Raw genomic sequence first — 13,815 nt, 5'->3', positions numbered from 1 at the left:
TCTATCTATCTATCTATCTATCTATCTATCTATCTATCTATCTATCTACCTACCTACCTACCTACCTACCTATCTAAACACACAAGCAAGCACATACACACAATAACACACATGAATAGGGTCAGGGTCTCGAAACACAAGATTTCTGTTGTCTTTGTTTGTCGTCAGCACCTTCTCAGGCGGTTGAGGTTTCGCCTTCTCCGGAATCAGTCGTGCGCTGCAAGGGGGTCCATCTATGTGTGTTTGCGTAGCAGAGTCTGTAAGGTATATTGTGTCCCTGTATGTGTGTGTCTGTCTATGTGTGTGTGTGTGTGTGTTGAGGAGGAGGTGGAGGGCTCAGTAGCTGCAGGGCCCTGTATTGATGTCCGCTGCTTCCCCCCCGAGGCCCAGCTCTGTGGGATAGTGTGTCAGTAGGACAAAGGCATGGCGCCATCCGTCCTGCTCTACGGGCCAGTAACTAGAATTAATTACAAACCAATCGAATCTGCTGCAGCCAATTGGTAAACTAATTGGTAATTTCAGCTGCCCATCTAGCCATGGATGGGCATCTAGCTGTGGCCATTGGTGCTGGTGTTCTCGGTGGAAACCCTTCAGATGGACTTTTGTAGTCTGTCCCACACAAAGCAAACCTTTTAGCTTTAGGCCAAGCCAAAAGCTCAGTTGTTAGAGTGTTACAGAAATAACTGATGACAGCTTTGGTTCACTCATAGTTCACTTTTCTGCCTGTTAGCATTTTTTATGTGAAGGGTGTGGTTGTCAGAAACATTTTTTGTATATTTTTGGTAATGACATGCATATTTTCTAGTAATTACAATAATAATAATACATTCAATTTGATTCAAAAACCCCAAATCAATATCTCAAAATAAGAACCAACAGCTACACTGACAAGGACATACTGACATGGTTCAAATGACAACTACTAGTCCTTCTTTTGGATATTTCTCTTTCAAAAGCATCAGAGGGTCTCACTGTTTCTAACAAAAATATTATTGGAACACATTAAAAACCTTTTTTCCAAACTTTGGAGAGACTTACCTCTGCATGTCCAGCCAACTCTAGAATAAAATTGGTGTCAGATTTAATTTTCCATAGAGTTAAAGCCTGGATTTGGAAGGGTTGGCAACGTGTTGGCATTGAGACACACTGTCAGTCATACTGGCCCCTTTGTGACAAAATGTGTTTTTTGTAATTGGGTGAACTAACCATTTCAAATTGGTCCAGACCTCTCAAAGTCACATCTTATTTAGGCAGACAGCACCAGTCAGGACATGCTCCAGTGGCTCTTGCCTGCCCCAGCTTCTTGTTGCTTGTGTTGTAGAAGTGGTCGACACGAGCTTCAGGTTACAGCCCACTCCGACGTGGCCTAATGATAGGGCATGATAGAGCTACTGCTCCTACTGATCCCATCTCGACATTCCCCACAAATAAGCCCATTAGCTGGAATGGATGCCCCAGTCCTTCTGGCCCATTCAAGAATTTCCTAACTCTGGGATAAATAAATTATATCCTATTTTATCGTCTTTCTATAGCCTTAGTAATAGGTATAAATGGTGCTATGAAATCGTCTTAGATAAAGTTGTTCAAGACAAATTGTAATTTCTTAAAATAGTGCATTGGTGCTTGTGGTTTTCTCCTGGTGACGTCATTTCTCACTCAAATGTCAGTCCTGCCTTTGATTGACTGAGCAAAGTCCCCAAAAAGGACAGTTGTCTGTGTTTCAGTCAGCCGTCAACATGTCTGGCTCTTGCCATTTGGGAGGAAGTGCACGAGGGAGGATGAAAGGCATGTCAAGGTGCCAGGTTTCTGGAAGAACATCAATCTCCCAATTAGGCCTGAAATAACCTGGCCTGGCCTGACACTTCCTGTGTGCCTGAGCATGAGAAAACGAAAAAGGAGTTGGAGTGCAGGATGCAAAAGGGAAAGTGTGAAGGATGAAAAATGAAACTGAAAGGAGGAGAGTGAAAGGAGCCCTGGACCTGTCTGTAAAATGGAACAAGTGAGTCCGTATTATAAGGGAGTCACTGGAATACAAATATACAGTCTGCTCCTGTGCGGATTTTCTTAAATGCTGAAATTTAAGAAAAATGGCTACACTGAAACAAATATAAAATAAAATTTATGAGAAGGTTTAAGATATTTGTAAATTATAGTCCATAGTACACATCTTTCATGGAGTCAAGATGAAGTTCTTGGGAAATATGTTAATGTTTTACCTTTACCTAATGTTTTCATCCACATAACCCTATAAGGTTATGGGGCAGTTTCAACTGCAGGAAAATGGCAACTCAGTTATATCTTGGCAGCATTTTTAAAACAGATGGTTGTGGCTCAACTCTGACTGGTGAAATTTAGGATACCAGCAGTTCTCGTTATTTCATTTATTACACTCATCAACATAAATATTCCCACTTAGTTGAACACAACAAATCCTCATGCAGCAAAAGTTTAGGCTTCCTCCAATGGCGGCGTTGACTTGGTTTCACAGGTCCACAGCCTCCATACACCCAAGTGATCATAAAATTATATTGTTACCCTGTGGGTCTGATGTAGGTTAAACAAACAGATATTTGAAAAAAGAAAAACATTCACGACATTTCGTGCCTGCTGCTAACTCGTGGAGGTTAATGGCAGCTAACAACAGTTAGTTAGTCACAATAAATTGTAATTATTTTAGAAGTCAGTCTTGAGCAGCTATAGATAAGTGTTATATAACACAGGACTTCTAAGTTTTGCAGAAAATGGTGGATTATTGTGTCACCTGAATGTCCAATAGCTAAATGGCATTTTCACACATAATTAAAAATGTATGTCAGCCTTCTTATCTGGTAGGTGTAGAATTACTACATCAGCTTTTTGCTTCTTCACCTCAATTCTTTAATGATGTGGTAAACAATCCAACAAGACACTGAAGTCTTGGTACCAGTCACCATGTTAGGAGTTCAACTAACTAGAAAAAATGACAAAAACATACTCGCAACACACACACACACACACACACACACACACACACACACACACACACACACACACACACACACACACGACCTCTGTAGCTTCTGTCATAAACACAGGTGGTCAATGGACTAAGCAGTATTTCAAAGTAATCCACCAGTTTATTGGCTTAAACAGAATGACCAGTACACCCATAAATTGATTAGGACATAAAAGTGCAAGCTTTTAAGTAGGTATCCCCTCCCCCAATTTGTGCTTTCAGCACAGACTGTACATTGATTACCTTACTAGTCCTTAGCATGGGTTCTAGTCTTTTTGTTTCCCCCAAGAGTAATAACTCAGTTTAGTGATGTAGAAATGCATTTTACATGAGCTGTTTTGCAGTATTACAAAGATTCCCAATGGGGTGAGTTAGTAACTGAGAGCTCTACTCACCATCATAGATGCCATTCATACATTTCAACAAAGATTTCTATTAATATTAACTGCCCTTAAAAGCAAAGATCTATATTGAGCAGGATATATGGCCTTTGGATCTTTGATCTTGAGATGTCTGTGAATTTAACTCTTTCCCACCGTTAAAAACCCCAAATCATGCCAGATCACGAATCCCTTGATTTACAGCGTTCAGCAACACAAGACAATGTGACCTGACCTACCCTAAATTTTCCAAAATTAGTGTCCACAGAAATGTCATGAACGTAAGCTGGTTTTACTGAGATCACATGCTAGAGTTTCTGGCTTGTAAAGACTTGTGTTCTCACATCAAACACTTTTGCTCAGAGCATAACAGCTGAGTTCAGTTTTAGGGTGGAATTTCTCAGAGCAGGAGTGAGATCAAGAGTTTCCACAGATTAAGTTAACACTGCTGATCTGTGCAGGATAAACAGAAATCGCAAACCTTATTAGAGGCACATTCCCTTCTCAGATGCCCAGTCTGCACTGTTAGGATCTCCTAGTTAGGCCAGTGAAACAAGATGGATGATCAATGGCTTGTCTGAAAATCATTTGTTTAATCTGATTTGTAGGGATTTTCTCTCCTTCAGCAACGGAAACGGTGGATGGCTGGGAGAGAAAAACTGTGGTTGGAGTCTGCTGAAACATTGGTTCAATATGGACATTATTCTGAAACTTGACACCACAGGAAATAGATATTGATCATGATTACCATTTACTCACTGTGTGGCTGCATGAGAGGCAAAGTAAGGCCTACCAAGATGTTAGTAAAGATGGCACCATTAACTCTTAGTTCTCAAAGAGACAAGTGTATCTTTAATAATTAAATCCAGTGATAAGAAAAAACATAAAAAGACTCAAACAAACAATGAAAAAAATCTGCCTACAATTCGAATCTGTGTCCAACGCCTAAAGTAAAGAAAAGTATTTGTTTTACTTTTTACTTGCAGTCTGCCAAGTCTAAAGTCTCTGTTTACTTTACAATATAAATTGTCTTGAGGCAACTTTTGTTGTGACTTGTTGCTATAAATAAAATTCAAATGAATTGAACTGAATAGTAAAAAAAATCCCTAAAGATTCAGTTTAAAATCAGTTATTCCCTAAGTTGTCTGTTATGTTTATCCTTCTTTTGTGCTTGAATGATCTGTAGGTGTGCAGATAAAAACATTACTTTGAAAATGGTCAAGTACAAAGAGTACTTTAGAAACCCTGAACAACTATTGTCCAAGACCACTTTTAAAAAATTTAGAATTTGGCTTTTAGTCCATAAAACTATTCAGTTCAGTTCAAGTTCGATTCAAGTTTATTTAAACAGCACGCAATCACAACAGTCAGTTTGTGGTAAAGGTAATGAATCAGAGAGAAAAACACGAACAATCAAAACAATCTCTATTATCAAACACTAGACGACAGGGAAAAGGAAAAACTACCTTTTAACAGGAAGAAACCTCCAGCAGAACCATTAAGGGGGAGCCATCTGCCAAGAGCAGTTGGGGGTGAGGGGAAGAGAAGAGAAACGAGAGCAGAGGACAAACAAAGACTAAAAATTAGTTTAACCAAAAACTCTTTGCTAGGTTAAGAAACAGATGGTGTGTCCACAAGCCTGAAAGCTTCAGTTTCTAGGTTGTCTTGCTTCTTCTCAGACAATTTTGTTCAAGTATAATGCAAGATACTACACATATTAAATCCATGTCTGTTCAGATAGACAAATCCCCTTTTTACACGTTTCATCACTATTTCAGAAGTCCCTAATTAAGACCAGGCTGAACAGATAAATTTGGGAAAAAACCCCAAAGAAATTCAGCAAACATTAGGTGCCACTTTAAAATGAATAACATTTTTTATACTAATGGCACAACTAACAAAAAAGCTATTTTTCTGTTACATGCCATCAACACGTGATGTAGCCATATCCTCTTCTTCTCTGAGCTATTTATGAATCTTCTCTCTTCTGGTTTTATATTATTCAGATCCCCTAAATCTAAAACCGTGCCTTTCAGTTTCTGTTAGTGTCTGCATTTTTTCTTTATCGGGTTGCTGAACATACCTGTGATGTTGAAAAATTCATTGGATGGGCCAAATGCACCAACTAGTCATGCATGTAAAAAGAACAGGCTAATGCCCTTTTAGAGTAGCCATGATAACAGCCAGACTGGTTTCCTGGGGGTAATGTTTCATGAAGGCTCTCCTCTGTTACTTCTACATTTTTGCATAGAAGGTGTTTCATTCCTTGAGTCTACCACCTGCAATCCTGGCAGCCCTTCTTTGAAGTTCAGTAAGCAACATTCACCAAGATATATATATATATATTAGGCAGATACCCTATAGAGATACATGTAATCACATTTAGTTGAGACAGATACTGTATATACAGTATATTTATGGTATATTTCCAACAGTCTCGTCCGGGGAATTCCATCAGCATTGATTTGGACGGCAGATGAACAGGCTGCACAGGATGGGAATATGATGAAGAAGGCAGGGAATTTACAGGGAGGGAATACTATACTATAATACTACTATAAACTGTAAGAAATATAGCCTTGATGGAGAGTGGTGTGTGAGGAAAGACGGAAAATGTGTGTGCATGTGTGTCTGCGTGTCTTTCAAGATACACAGAGAGAGGAAGGGGATGATATCAATAGAAAAGATCAATACAGTATAAGAAATAAGAAAACGTGTGTTTGTCCTGTTTGGGTTGTTCATTATTCTCATGTCTCCTTGTGAAAGATGAGAGTTCCTCACAGTGTGCTGTGTAGAATGTGTGGCCTGAAAGATGATGTTTCAGGCCACACATCCCCACGGGGTTGGGAGTTGGGAGTTCGCCTTGTAATCGGAAGGTTGCCGGTTCGAGCCCCGGCTCGGACAGTCTCGGTCGTTGTGTCCTTGGGCAAGACACTTCACCCGTTGCCTACTGGTGGTGGTCATGTCCGGCAGCCTCGCCTCTGTCAGTGCGCCCCTCATCACCGGTGTGTGAATGGGTGGATGACAGGTTGTGTAAAGTGCTTTGGAGTCCTTAGGGACTAGAAAAGCGCTATACAAATACAGGCCATTTACCATTTAACTGATGAATAACAATGGATAGGTGTTTAGTGGGACATTTAAATTTAGAGTTCATTTGCAGAATGCACAGCTATCATTGCTAATATATAATAACTGAAGCTATATGCTTACAGCTCTGTTAAGTTGAAAAAGCTCGCATGACTAATGCAAGAGTGGGCTTCTCCCCTAGTGGCCAAATCACAACTGTTTCATTCACCATATGAGACACACTGGCAACAAATGTTTTTTCTTTCATTGATAAAGAAGCTTTGGTAAAATGGTAAATAAATATTTCTGAGCATTATAAACCTGTTCTTGTTTTTCTTTTTAATCCAAATTGATCTGAATCTTAATTTAGTGTAAATACTTCAGTGACTGTTCTTTTACATTCAGTGTATGAAATCATTTTAATTATCCTGATATTTCCTATTTTCAGCAACTCTGACAGTATTTAACACACTTTTACCAGTGAACTGCTAAACTAGCAGCTTTGCTTTCACTCTGACGGCAATACAGGCTACTAGTTACAGCAAAGTTTTTGGAACACTGGTGATATAAAAAAACAGGATCAAAACAAGTGCTTTACACACACTGTAGAGCCACTTTGGCTCTACAATAGTCACTGTTACCATAATCACCAAGGAAACTTAAGAAACTATCCAACACTCCGCTTTTAATTTGGTGTGGCTAATTACAGAGTTTAAATGATAACATCTTTTAAACTCTATGGTAAATGGAGTCTTACAGTGTCATGAAACATATATAAGCAAACTCCCAAGTTGCCACTCAGCGGACCCCTTAGCACTGTGCTGGTGGGATATTTTAGACTGAGCAGGGTGAGAGATGAGATTGAGGTGGTGTGGGGATTGGGTTTGCTCCCTCAGGAGACTGTGACGCCTAAACAAATTCGATAACCTAACCTTGTTACCCCCAAGTTGCATTGCGCTGGCCCCCATAATACCCCTCCACTTTCAAAAGAATAGCTTCAGCACACAGGAGAGACAAGCTGTGCATTATTTACACACTGATGTGCATGCGTGTGCGCACAATGAATGACACAAGTGCACGCATACACATGGAGTATAATGAATGAGTGGTTGTGGATGGATAGCTATGTGCACTTAGTGCCTGGTGCAGCTAGTCTCAGCCGTAGATGATGAATTGACAGAAGCATGTAGTAGAAGCTGACAGGCTCTAGATCAGGCGGGAGGAGAGGAGAGGAGAGGAGAGAAGAGACTGTAAAAATGGAGCTGCGTACTCGCTAGTAAGCTGTGTAGGAGAGCTGAGGAGAGAAGATGGTTGTGGGGAGAGATTTAGAAGAGAAGAGAGAAGTGAGGGAGGACTCCGTGGGGAAGGTGATGAAGCATGCAGCTCAGGTTTCCTGTCTCTGATGTAAGGCCAGCCTGGATCGATGGCTCCACTGGGGCCTTGCCAGCACACTCCAACCTGCCTGCTCTCTACAACTCTCACTCGTGCCCTCTTTTTGTTTCTATCCTTATCTCTTTTTTCTTTTCTCTTGCTTTTGTCATCTGTCTCTCTCTCTTTCTCTACAGCGCTGCTCCTCTACTGCTTTAAAGATCCCTGGGTATTGGTTTGCTACATGAGCAACCTTGCCACCCCAGACATAACACATTTTTCACCAAGGTAACTGCAGCACACTCTGGAAAATGTCAGGTGAATCATAGTGGGACTTTGTTCGAAATTTTGCATCAGCTTTGGTTTAGACAAGGCTGCTACCTGTGTATAAGCATGCAGGGGGCAGGATACAGAATGATCACTTGCTAGCAGTGAATTTATCAGACTGTTAGCATTAGTGTTCTCATGAGGCAAAAATCGTAGCAATCAGATGTCAAAAAGACCTTTAAAAACATTCAGAGTGTAGAGTATCTTGGAAAATGCCTTTAATTTAATGCTTAAAATGTAGCCTAACATCTACTGGGGGAAATTGCTTGCTTTTTTTAAAGTTAGCTTTGAAAACATACACACTACCAACTGTAGCATAGCTGACTCTTGTGTCATGCATTGTTTGGCTAGGATAATCACACAATCCATATATTCTATAAAGGTTAGCTTTACCCAGTTATGGTCTAATGGGAATTGTTTGACTTGTCATAACAGAACAGCTTTATTATTTCAAACTCAGTTACTCATTTTCTGGTTTCGCAATTTAGCCTATTTAGTCTATGCTTCATCCGTATAATTAGACAAGAGGAGTTCACATGGACTTGCCACATGCACATCCAATATAGGTAAGGTAAAACGGCCCCCTTTGCCTTTTTAAATTAGCAACTCTGCTGTAACACAAGCAGTGTTGTGGCAGACAGAGACTCTATAGGGTTAAAATAAAACAAGCAACACTTGGGTCACATATGACTGCCTGCCATTTGTATTGAGACAAATGGCTTTTTAATAGCCTTCTGGGATTGATACTAATCTAAGGAAGCTGGTCAAGCTCTTTCTCTCAGTGTGGGCTATAACTCCAGATTAGGTGGCAACAAGGACAGACTGTCCAGCAATTCTGAAACTATCCAGCACATTTCAGGAATGCCACCCAAACAATATCCACTCATTACTCAAAGAAAGGAGTTAAACAAGGACTATTTCCTGCCCAGCTTACATCCATGGTGTAAAATTATACAGAGAGTTGCAGTAGACATGAAAGACCACACACTACGTATCTATAACAAAGTAAAATTTTGCACTTGATTCAAATAATTAAAATACACATTTTTCTCTTGTACTTAATAAAACTGGGTTTTCAATTAAATGTTTTGCGAGCGATTGTATCTTTTCAATTCTACAGACATCAGCATCAGCCTAAGCACTTTTATATATTCTTAATAATTTTCAAAATAATCAAGTCTCAGCAAAATTCTTACAAAAAACAGTAAATTAGGATGTTTTTAGGCCCTTTGTATGTTTACATTTATAGTTAAACTATTGAAGAAAGTATAAGATTCAGTCTAAACTTTTCTACCGTGACAACAATCAGATCACTGAAAAAGCTGGTTTCTCTTTGTCCTCATTAAGGCCTGCTGTAGTCCATTTGCCACAATGAGTGTTGTGGAGCTATTGTTAGGTGGTCTGAATCTGGGGTTGTCATGGAAAAACTCTAGTCTTATCTGTCAGCAGCAGGATAAGTGTTTCAAAACTAAATGCATGAGGCTCAGACAGCTTGCCTCCATAACAACTTATATATGGTTCACTAAAACATTGTTTAGAGGTCTGAAAGTTAATATATATGAAAGCTGAGACATAAATGCACAAAATACGGCTTGTTGTTAATGGACATGCACAACAAGCTAGCCTTATGCCAGAGTCATATTCTACTGAGGCTTCTCTTTAACCCTCTCAAGGCAGGCGTTGCCGATTTGCAACAGTTAAAAACTAACAACCTGATTACCCCACATACATGTTTTATGGGGTTTTTTTTACTCAGAAGTACCACTGCAGGACTTGGTTGTGCATTAGCAACAAACAGTTTAATTTGAGCCTGAGGGTTAAAGTAAACCAGAAATTTCAGTAAGATATTTGCTGCAAAGTCTCCTCACTTAGCTTTATTTATTGGTCTTATCTGCATCTTTAATTTGAGGTCAGTTGTATATTTTAACCTAATGAACTGCAACAATGTTAAATCAGTGGCCTTGTAAATTGATACAATACAGGAAAATGCATTGACCCACTGTACCAGGCAACCAAGTTTCTATGAGGAGGAGATGTGGCTTTTGGCACCAAAGACCAAAAGCATACAATATACAGTGCTGTGCAAAAGTAATGAGTCCTCTTAGTTCTTTATATTTTGCTTACAAGTAGTCAGACTTTCTTGTATAGTTCTTCAGGCTTTATGAAAGTCTTACAAAGTTTTGGGCACTGGCTGCTTTGATACTCATCGTCAGTGCAGTCATTGTATCTCATCAATTTTTGAACCACTGACCTGCAAAATTTAAATGATAGCTCAGTTTGACTGGCATAAAATAAAGAGCTATTAGTCAAAGATGTGGGATAGCTGGTGTCCTGATACCTGATTTAAGTCATGACCTTAAATCAGGTCCTTCAGCTGGTCCATTCACTGGCATTTCATCAGAAATGGTCTCAGTGGATGTGTAGCTGTCAAGAACCACTGGCTGCACTTCAGCCAGTGGTTTTGGGGATCTTGGTAAAATTGATTGAATTACAAACACAGAAAAGTATTTTTATGCATCATGCAATATCACCTGGAAAGCGAAGAGTTATAAAGAATTATGCTACTATACAAGATTTTGTGTTTGCAGTCTGCTGCCAATTTCAGGAAGGCCCATCTACCTGCAGAGAGTTCTGTTGTTGATGGAGGCAATGTAGAAAGTATGTGATGCAACCAGTCTGTGGGCCACTCTTGCTTGTACTGTTGATGGTCTGTCAGCCATCCACAAAGAGCAAAGTTATAACATGCAATGAGCTGAACTGAAAATAAGTGTTAAAAACAATGTAACGTGTCCCCTCCAGCCACTGTCTGTGCTTTTCATGCTGTATTTTTTGATCTATGAAGTTTTTTGCGCTTGTCTGTCCTAGTGAACTCCACTTTCACTTCCTTTCCTTTTCCAGCCCACTTGTCCAATAATCAGCATTTGGCAGATATGTCACCCACTTTCAGTGATGGGCACTTTTGGGGGACTGCATAGAAGCACTTCTTGGGTGGATGAAAACCTGTGGTGGGTGAAAACCCTCTGCACTCACTGTCTAAAAAGAAACATGTACCTAGATAGAAACATGGTGGGACCGTTCTTTATGCTTAGGTTTTCTCTTAACAAAGAAACAAATATGGAAATATTTCATGTTGGCTTTAGAATTGTTATTGTTTTAACAAGGATGCATGAAAAAAAAGAACTAAATTATCATACACTTAACTTTGTTGTATGGTAAAGTGACTGATATCTTTCAGCCAAATTATCTGCAATAAAGCAATAAATCAAACCTTATCCATTCTCATAATACACATATTTTAATATTGCTTTGGAAAAAATGCCAAATGCATTATAATAATACTATTAACTGTAATTTCAGCTTGTATGTCGAAATTATTTATGCTACTTTGAGACTCTATTCTGGAGAGATGAGGTTTCTTTCATATCATAGATGATATTAGTCTTGGCAGATTGAAGCACAGTGAGATGGCCTATCTCTTACCATTTGTGTTCATGAAAGGCTTCTCCTCATAGCCTGATCTAAACTTATCTGATAGCTAACATAACCATAGCTGACAAGTCAGTGCTGATAACACATGAGAGAGCAGTCAGAAATCATCTAGCACATGGACCAACGCCCTGTTTGTGGTTTACCTTCATTTCCTCACAAATACACAACAAGAGAACACTGAGGTGCCCATCTGCACTGGCTAACACTGGCCCCATAAATATTTCACCTTCAAAAACCCCAAGATGTCAAGAAGCCTCAAATGAGACTCCAGCAAATAATTCATACCATCTGATGTGAAACACTTCCTCGATCCCTGCGGTAGTACAGGGTAGTACAGGGTAGTTTGATGTCTGCAGTAGAGGGTTTTATTATCTTGTATGTGTTGGCCTGTGTATGCTGCCTGACGGTCTTACATGTGGGTATGCAGTAGACACAAACCAAAGGCTGGAGGCAATTTATGTAAGGCACAGAGCTGTGTGAAAGAACTTAAATAGACAAAAAGACGAGTGTGTCCACTTTTTACCTCAGGCAACAGGTTTCTTGGCAATATGTTGACAGAGCTGTGGTAGTACCGCCCTCGCAGACAGACCTGCCACAAAGTTAACAGTGTAGGCATCCATAGATGGAGAGCAGCTGAGAGATGGGTGATGGCTACATTGGCATCAGCAGCAGCCAAGTAACAGCCACAGTGAGAAGTGTGAAAGCGGTTAAGTGAAAGCCCTCCAGAAGCTATTAACTGGTGAGAAATTTACTGCAGGACTTAACAGAGAGCTCATTCACAGTAAGTTGGCTAAGGTGGCTGTTAGGATACAAAGCACCCAGTAGACCTATCAGTTCTTTCATGTAGTCTCATTTTAGTTTCATAAAATAATGCTTAAATCTTCACAAGGAATGTTTGGATAGATTTCACGCCTGCATTTATTACTGTCTACGCAGTAGCTCATATGTGGAAACATCAATTTTTAAGTTTCTGATGTCTTCCACCTGAAATCACTTGAAACAAACACAGGAAAAATCTGACAGTGGCATACCTATGAAGTATTGAAATCACTGGTAGCATTTACTTAAAGGTTTGAACAAAGCTAAGAGTGGATTTTAATTTACATTCTGGAAACACAAAATAAAAATCTTTCCTATTTATTGCTCAATTGCATGCCTTCCCAGTAAATTTGGTAGAAAATCTGCCTCGTGTCTAATTAAATAAACACCTGGAAATTCCCAAAAGGGCAAATATAGTTCTATACAGGTGGTTTCATCATGATTATCCATTTTAGACTCCTAGTACTGTGAAACCTTTATCATGTTTCCACTGGGGTATTCACTTTTACTGAACCTGGGCTGAGATATTCACACTTGTCATGGCTTCAGTGAAGCATGCAGGTGTGCTAAAGGCTCTTGTACAGTGCTGCTGTGTCTGGGAGTAAATCTCTGGTGGGCCAGCCCGGCGCTCCGACAGGTTTCAGCCATTATGTCTGACTGATCCTTGTCTCATCTCACTGCTTCTCTGACTGAGAGAATATTGGTCTGGTTGCTTTGTCCATAGTAGGGGGCCTCCTCATAGTAGATGCTGTATGTATGAATGCATGATGCACATCTGTGTTTGCAACAAAGACATGAAATCATCCAATCATCACCCATGACGTCTTTACCCAGAAAGAAAATCCTGCCACTTTTTAACCCCTTACACTAACCCTATATCAGAAATGTTCCTCACAAGTGTAAAATAATACACATGCACACATAAGCTCTGCTCCCCTCTCCTTTGTTGCACATATCTCTTCTTACAGCTGAAACAAAGCAGTATGGCGTATTGACCCTCCTGGGCAGGATTTTACTGGTGGGTAGGGTTAGGGATGGGGTAATATGTTTCATCGGGCCAGTGCAACCATATATATAAAACACAGGGTGGTGGCTCTGCCAGGCAGAAACATCCCACTTGCTAATATGTTCTAACCAGCCAGGAGACAGTGGCCAGTGGAGCAGATAATCACATCATCTGAGTCAGACCTGTAAAGCCTGGCGAGGCCTCTAATGCTGCTGCTGATGATAATGATGATGTTAAAGATAATACTTGTGTTGCTTCAGGCCCCAAAAAAGACTGTGGATTGTGAGCTTTGTGTGTGCACATCCTTGTGTGTCTGAACCTCTGTTGAGCAATGCGTTTTCAATGTAACATGATGATTTCAAGTC

The sequence above is a fragment of the Pundamilia nyererei genome, unplaced genomic scaffold, assembly GCF_000239375.1.
Source record: "Pundamilia nyererei isolate P.nyererei 1_Seehausen unplaced genomic scaffold, PunNye1.0 scaffold00051, whole genome shotgun sequence".
In the NCBI taxonomy this organism is placed as follows: domain Eukaryota; kingdom Metazoa; phylum Chordata; class Actinopteri; order Cichliformes; family Cichlidae; genus Pundamilia; species Pundamilia nyererei.
This window is presented reverse-complemented; position numbering follows the sequence as displayed.